Here is a 7969-nt window from a genome sequence, read left to right as displayed (position 1 = left end):
TTAGACCAACCCTTCCCCAGCCATGGCACTAGCTGACCCACGCGCGTGAATGAGCCCAGCTGAGATCAGCCAAGCCTGGTCCAAGTTATCAGATACGGCCTGCTGCTCCATTGACCTGTAAGCAATAGTAACTTTTTTGTTGTTGTTTAGAACACTAAGTTTTAAGGGGATTTGTTATGCAGAATTAGACAAATGATACAAAAGAGAAATGACAAACTGGAATAAATATGTGTAAGAAATAGGAACAATAAAGATGAAAATCTTTAATATCAAATGAGGTCTTGTAAATCAAAAGGAAAAACGCCATCTGCCACAATGAAATGAATAAAAGACATAAGCAGTCAAGTCATTAAGGAAGAAAGACAAATAACTAATACACGAATGTAAAAGTATTAAAGCTCACACACAAAAAAGAGGTGCAATTTAAACATTAAATGACACTGAGATATTTTTTACTTATTAAATTGACAGTTTAAATTAGCAATTTAAAGAATGTCCAGTAATGAAGGCTACTCTCTTATCTATGGGTGGAAGTCTAATTAACAAACCATTTCTGGAAAATAATTTAGCAAGATTTAGAAAATGGCTTTGGGGAAGATGCAGCTGGTTGGTGTGGAGTACTGAATCATTATTCTCAATTCCTTGTTGCTGCCTGTATCCGTGCTGTTTGCATGATTTTGTAGCTCCTCCCACTAGAAGAAGAGTCTATTTTCTTGCATATCGATGTGGTGGTTGGCCTTGTGGCTGCTTTTGGCCAGTGGAAAGTTAACAAATTTGTACTGCAAGCAGAGGTTTAAACATCCTCTGGTGTCAAGTTTGTTCTGTTGCATTTCTCCCTTCACCACAAAAAGAGCTTCCCCTGTGTAGTCCTGCCCCTTCAACATGGGCTCTAGAGTGAACACGTGGGTTTGGGAAGTTGCAATGGTGGTGGCAGAATTGCTCTTGAAACCTTCCTAATTCGCACATAAAAATAGCCAGAACAAGCTGATAGCAAAACCAAAAATCTGCAGACATTTCCAACAAAACCAAATGAGAAGGTATCCCTTTGAACCCTGAAAATAGAAGCAGGTGAGAATAAATAATTGATAGTCACAAGACCTGCGTGTCATCCTCATCTGGGCAGGAGAAAGCAGAGGAGAGTAATGAGGCATTTAACAAACCTGAGAACAGGAAACCCCTAAAATATACTACAGGTATTCACTGGAAGGCTCAGAAGGCCAATTTTGGAAGAGTAGCTGAAACTGTTTTGCCTACTCCAATTTGCTGGTGAGAGCAGTGGGGAGCCCTTCAGTGAGGTCTGAAAGGTATGGACCAGTCCAGCCCCTGTGAACTCTCAAAACCCACCAGGTAGGAATCTCTTTTAGGACAGGTTCGTTCCCTCAAGATACTACTAGGACTAGAATTAAAATTGAACAGAATAGGCATTACAGAGATGAAGGAAAGAAGGTAGACAAAAGTGATGGGAATCTCCAGGAAATCTTACAAAGCAAGCTGCTTTTTTTTTTTTTTTCCACTGCATGAAACACAACAGAATAGGTAATTTTGTAAAGTTGGAACAGTTATTCTGAACAAAGCCTCAATCTAAAAGCTCAAGAAACCTAAACCCATTTAAAAATAAGCAACAATAAAGTATTGCAGTCAAACCTCATGCAAACTTATTGTAAGGAAAATGAGAATAGAGCAAAATAATATCCCTACAGGTAATGAAAGCAGATCAGAAAGATTTGCTTTAAAAAGAAAAATAAAACTATAATGCACTATTTCAAAATAAGCTAGAAGACATTAAGAAAATGATACAAAACATGAAAGAAGAACATAATCAGAATTAGGAAAACTTAGAAGTGAAGTGACAAAACTCAAGAAAAATATAAAAATAAAATAAATGAAGACTCAACTATAAGGGACCCAGTAAATAAACATAGGAGACAATGCCTTAAGAGAAGTAGAAGGTAAAAGTAAGGAAAATATTTAAAAAATCAAAAAGAAGCTAAGAAAGAGAGAAAGATTGAGGAACAATACAGCTATTGAATGAATATAGGGAAAGAACCAACATAGGGATAACAAAAGTGTCTGAATAAGAAAACCAAAGCAAGAAAATCAAATATTAAGTGTTGTAATTCAAGAAAAAAATTTTAAATAAAATAGATTTGAAGATACATATTAAAAGAGACTATGGGCCGGGCACGGTGGCTCACGCCTGTAATCCTAGCACTTTGGGAAGCCAAGGCAGGTGAATCTTCTGAGGTCAAGAGTTTGAGATCCACCTGGCCAACATGGTGAAACCCCATCTCTCCTAAAGATATGAAAATTAGCTGAGTGTGGTAATTTCTGTAAAGTACTACTATAAAGTAGCTGTAATCTCAGCTACTTGGGAGGCTGAGGCAGGAGAATTGCTTGAAGCTGGGAGGCAGAGGTTGCAGTGAGCCAAGATCATGCCACTGCACTCCAGCCTGGGCAACAGAGTGAGATTTTAATCTCAAAAAAGAAAGAAAAGGCCGGGCGCGGTGGCTCACGCTTGTAATCCCAGCACTTTGGGAGGCCGAGGCGGGCGGATCACAAGGTCAGGAGATCGAGGCCATCCTGGCTAACACAGTGAAACCCCGTCTCTACTAAAAAAAAAAAAATACAAAAAATTAGCTGGGCGTGGTGGCAGGCGCCTGTAGTCCCAGCTACTCAGAGAGGCTGAGGCAGGAGAATGGCGTGAACCCGGGAGGCGGAGCTTGCAGTGAGCCGAGATTGCGCCACTGCACTCCAGCCTGGGCGACAGAGCGAGACTCTGTCTCAAAAAAAAAAAAAAAAAGAAAGAAAAGAAAGAAAGAAAGAAAAAGAAAGAAGAAAGAAAGGAAGGAAGGAAGGAAGGAAGGAAGGAAGGAAGGAAGGAAGGAAGGAAGGAAGGAAGGAAGGAAAGAAAGAGAAGGAAGGAAGGAGAGAGGGAGGGAGGGAGGGAGGGAGGGAGGAGACTATGTGTATTAGAAAAGTGAACCTGAATGACCAATACAAAGGCATATTCTAATAAGATTTCTGGATTTTAAAGAAAAAGGAAAAAAAAATCTTTAAGTATCTAGGCAAAACCAACATGAGGTTATAAGGGAAGGAAGATTAGTATTAGATTTTTTGATTATTATTAGACTTTTGGTGTCAGAAGAAAATGGAATAGCACACTTAGGACACTCAAGGAAAGAAATATAACTCTTAAGTATAAAGGGCACAGACAAGCTGTTATGAACATGCAAAAACTCAGGGAATATTGTTCCTATGCATACTTCCTGAGGAACCTGTTACAGAATAAGCTTTGGATAACCAAAGTGACTAGACAGTCTCTGGTATAAGGACTGATGGTAAGTATTAAATATATAGGTACTTGTAGATGAAGACTAAATGAGAGTAAAAAGGGAGAGAATAGTATGTGATGATTATGTGCCTTGACAATGTAGATTGAGTATAACTTTAAAAAATGAGGCAAGAGTGGGAATAAGGTATGAAAAAGTTAAAAAAAAGTCAGTAGTCATAATTTGTAATGGTTATTGTAAGTATTGTTATTTTGAAACTCTTCTGTATATAATGTAGGATAAAGTAAATGAGCAGTTATGGAATATTCCATCACTTCTCCTGTTCTAAGAACCAAAACCAGGATTCTTGGTGTGGACAAAGGAGTTGCAGAGATAATATAAAAGAAGTTAAGGGCCCAGGCATGGTGGCTCATGCCTGTAATTCTAGCACTTTGGGAGGCTGAGGTGAGAGGATTGTTTGAGCTCAGGCGTTCAAGACCAGCCAGGGCAACATAGCGAGACACTGTCTCTACAAGAAACACAAACAAAAAAAAGTTAAGGCATAGCACTGTAGACTTGAATGTGAATTAGAAATATCACTGAAAGTCATGAAATGTTTTTACCTTCAAAATATATTCTCTAGTTCTGTTTACTAAAATAGCCCCCAAATACTGACCAGTCTACCAAGTAACATAGGGCATCCCTGGAGCCCAGCTTGTGATAAAGAAATTACACTTTTCACTAAAAGAAAACCAGAGCTTCTTGGATAAATGACTGATTCCAAATCTGTGGCAAAAAAAGGTACAAACTAGGCTGGGCACGGTGGCTCACGCTTATAATCCCAGCATTTTGGGAGGCCAAGGCAGGAGGATCACTTAAGTCAGGAGTTCGAGACCAGCCTTGCCAACATGGTGAAACCCTGTCTCTACTAAAAATACGAAAATTAACTGGGTGTGGTGGTGCGCACCTGTAGTCCCAGCTACTTGGGAGGCTGAGGCAGGAGAATGGCATGAACCGGGGAGGCAGAGCTTGCAGTGAGCCAAGATTGCGCCACTGCACTCCAGCCTGGGAGACACAGCGAGACTCCGTCTCAAAAAATAATAATAATAAAATAAAATTAAAAACCCAAAAAACAAAAAACAAACCAAAAAAAAAGTACAAACTTAACCTAGAACATTTTATAATACCAGATAGCAAGGACTCTATCAACTACTAGGGTCATTTCAAAAGGACTCAGGAGTCAACTTGAAGAGATTCCTAGTGGCCACAAATCAGACAATTTTAGCTTCAATAAGGACAAGAATTGTGATGAACTGAAACACATCGAATATATTTACATTTGTGAATTCATAGTAATAAAAAAATTGGTCTCCTTTGAAGGATAACAATTAATTCATTATTTCGAAAAATGGATAAATAAAGGAAAGGAATTGGCATTATCCTGACTTTCCTATATAAACTATATAGTTTCCTATATAAACTATACTACTGGGTAACCACTCGCAGATGAGGGAGGCCAGATGTGGTGGCTCACACCTGTAATCTTAATTCTTTGGAAGGCTGAGGTGGGATGATTGCTTGAGCTCAGAGTTCGAGACCAGCCTGGGCAGCATAGGGAGACCCCATCTCTATAAAAAAATAAAAATAACTGGATATAGTCGTGTGCACCTGTAGTCCCAGGTACTTGGGAGGCCGAGGGGAGAGGATCACATGAACCTATGAGTTTGAGGTTATAGTGAGCTTTGATTGTGTTCCTGCACTCCAGCCTGGGCAACAGAGGGAGACACTGTCTCTCTCTCTTTTTTTTTTCTTTTTTCTTTTCTTTCTTTTTCTTTTTGAGACAAGAGTCTTGTTCTGTCACCCAGGCTGGAGTGCAGTGGTGCTATCTGGGCTCACTGTAACCTCCACCTCCGGGGTTCAAGCGATTCTCCTGCCTCAGCCTCCCAAGTAGCTAGGATTACAGGTGTGAGCCACCACACCCAGCTGTTTTCTTTATTTATATTTTGTTTTAAAATAAAAAGTAAAAACGAAACCAATAATGCTTTTCTGTGCTGGCCTGGGCGGCGTGGGCTCGTGGGTCTCTGAGACCCGAAAATTGAGAGCGTTTTCGCACCCCAGGGGCTGCTCCTGGCAGCTCTGTGGCCGTCACCATGTCACAGAATGAATATATTGAATTACACCATAAACACTATGGATACCGTTTGGATTACCATGAGAAAAGGATTACCATGAGAAAAGGGGAAAGAAGGAAAGTGGAGAGGCTCATGAATGTTCAAAGAAGGCAAAGAAAATGATTGGTCTAAAGGCTAAGCTTTACCATAAACAGCGCCATGCTGAGAAAATACAAATGAAAAAGACTATCAAGTTGTAATCTCAGCACTTTGGGAGGCCGAGGCGGGCGGATCACGAGGTCAGGAGATGGAGACCATGGTGAAACCCCGTCTCTACTAAAAAAATACAAAAAATTAGCCGGGCGTGGTGGCGGGCGCCTGTCGTCCCAGCTACTCGGAGAGGCTGAGGCAGGAGAATGGCGTGAACCCGGGAGGCGGAGCTTGCAGTGAGCCGAGATTGCGCCACTGCACTCCAGCCTGGGTGACAGAGCGAGACTCCGTCTCAAAAAAAAAAAAAAAAAAATGCATGAAAAGAGAAACACCAAACAAAAAGACTCCACAGGGAGCAGTACCTGCCCATCTGCTGGACAGAGAGGGACAATCTCGAGCTAAAGTACTTTCCAATAGGATTAAACAGAAACGAAAAGAGATGGCGGGAAGATGGGAAGTCCCTCTGCCTAAAGTACATGCCCAGGGAGAAGCAGAAGTATTACAAGTTATTCGAACAGGAAAGAGAAAGAAGGCGGTATGAAAGAGGATGGTTACTAAAGTCTGCTTTGTTGGAGATGGGTTTACAAGAAAAACACCTAAATATGAAAGATTCATCAGTCCAATGGGCTTGCGTTTCAAGAAAGCCCATGAAACACATCCTGAACTGAAAGCCACCTTTTACCTACCAATACTTGGTGTAAAGAAGAACCCCTTGTCCCCACTGTATACAACATTGAGTGTTATTACCAAAGGTACTGTCATTGAGGTAAATATGAGCGAATTGGGCCTTGTGATGCAAGGAGGCAAAGTTATTCGGGGAAAGTATGCCCAGGTTACTAACAATCCTGAAAATGATGCATGCATAAATGCAGTCTTACTGATTTGACAGCAATTTTATACATAATTATTGAGGACTACACACCAATTGAAAAAACTGCCATTACTGTGATGTTTCTGAATACTACCAAATAGCCATACATGTCTGCAATGAAGAGATTTATTAAATTGTAAACATTTAAAAAGTAAATTAAAAAAAAAACCAATAATGATCACACATAGAACAGACCTGAGCCCTCCCACATTCAGGGCTAGCCAAACCCAGCATAGATCAGACAGGCTTCAGTTAATTCAAACTGTGAACATGAAATAAATGCTCATTGTTTTTTACACCTAAGTTCTGGGATGGTTTGTTACACAGCACTGTTGTGGCTTTTGCTATCTAATACAGTTGCAATTCAACACCTATATCAAATCTTGTCTAATTTCACTATTGAATGTGGAAAAGACCAGATACTTGTTTCCCTAGCCTACCCAACAGTTAATGATGACCACAAGACTCAGTACTTGGAAATAAGCCCTAAGGAGAATTCTGCTGTGGGGGGTTTCTGGTAAACATTTTCTTTCCTAAAGAGTGGTATGTGAAGAGCCTCTCTCACTGTCCTGGCTTCATATACCCCTGACTTCCTGAATTTTGAGTGACAGTGTGATGCTGGGAGACATTTGCTGCCATGAGGCAAATAAGCACCTGGATGAAAAGTCAACATTCTGAGGAAGTTGGAGCAAAAAAATAAAAAGAGTCTAATTTCTTGATTACATCTCCCTATCTTCCTTCATACTTCTTGGTTATGTAAGTAATAAATCCTAGTTGTTAGTTTTTCTATTACTTGCAGTTTACTTTTTTGTTGTTTTTTTGGTAGATCTCCTCTGTAATCAACCTAACTTTCTATTACTACCTAACTCAGACAGCTTAAAAATGTTCATAGTCTTTAATTCAATAAGTAGTTCCATTGCTCTCAATGTAGCACAAGAAAGTAATCCAAGATATGGTCAAAGAATGTGTATCAAGGTATTATCTATAAGGAGAAAACTAGAAAATAATCTAAAAGTTCAATATAGAAGAATGATTAAATAAATATCGATAATATACATCCATTAACCTCTATCTTTTTGGAGAATACTTAAGGATATGGAAAATGCTCATGTGTAATAAAAAAAATGCGTAAAACTGTGTGAGTTATGTCAGAGAAAAATGGAAGAGTAAAGATCTCCAAAAATTCTCTCCACCATAAAAGCAACAAGAAGAAAGCTAGCACAGTTGTCAGCATTGACTAGAGAATGTCGATTCAAGAAAAATAGCTGAATTTCAATAAAAGCAGTGAGTTTTGTGGCATTTTGATTTCCCTTATTCCCATCCTTTCCTTCCCAGTTCTGAAATACGGTTGAAAATCAACATCCCACAATCATGTTTGCATCTTTCCCTGTCTCGCCTGGCCTTTTCTCTTCTCCTTTCAACCCTGTGCTTGCTTCCAAAATAAAGTATCGGTGCTGTGAATTGAGTGTCCTTTATTTTTTTTCTTTACTTTTTGGTATTAGCTGTGT

At 39.6% G+C, this 7969-nt stretch overlaps 1 pseudogene; it reads left to right on the top strand.

Annotated features, from left to right (window-relative positions):
* The first annotated feature begins 5365 nt into the window (after positions 1-5365).
* On the top strand, positions 5366-6596 carry LOC129460429 (ribosome biogenesis protein NSA2 homolog; annotated as a pseudogene).
* The last annotated feature ends 1373 nt before the right edge of the window (positions 6597-7969 follow it).

The sequence above is a fragment of the Symphalangus syndactylus genome, chromosome 13 (genome assembly GCF_028878055.3).
Source record: "Symphalangus syndactylus isolate Jambi chromosome 13, NHGRI_mSymSyn1-v2.1_pri, whole genome shotgun sequence".
NCBI lineage: Eukaryota > Metazoa > Chordata > Mammalia > Primates > Hylobatidae > Symphalangus > Symphalangus syndactylus.
The sequence above is the reverse complement of the archived record's forward strand: the minus strand, read 5'-3'. Positions and strand labels throughout refer to the sequence as shown.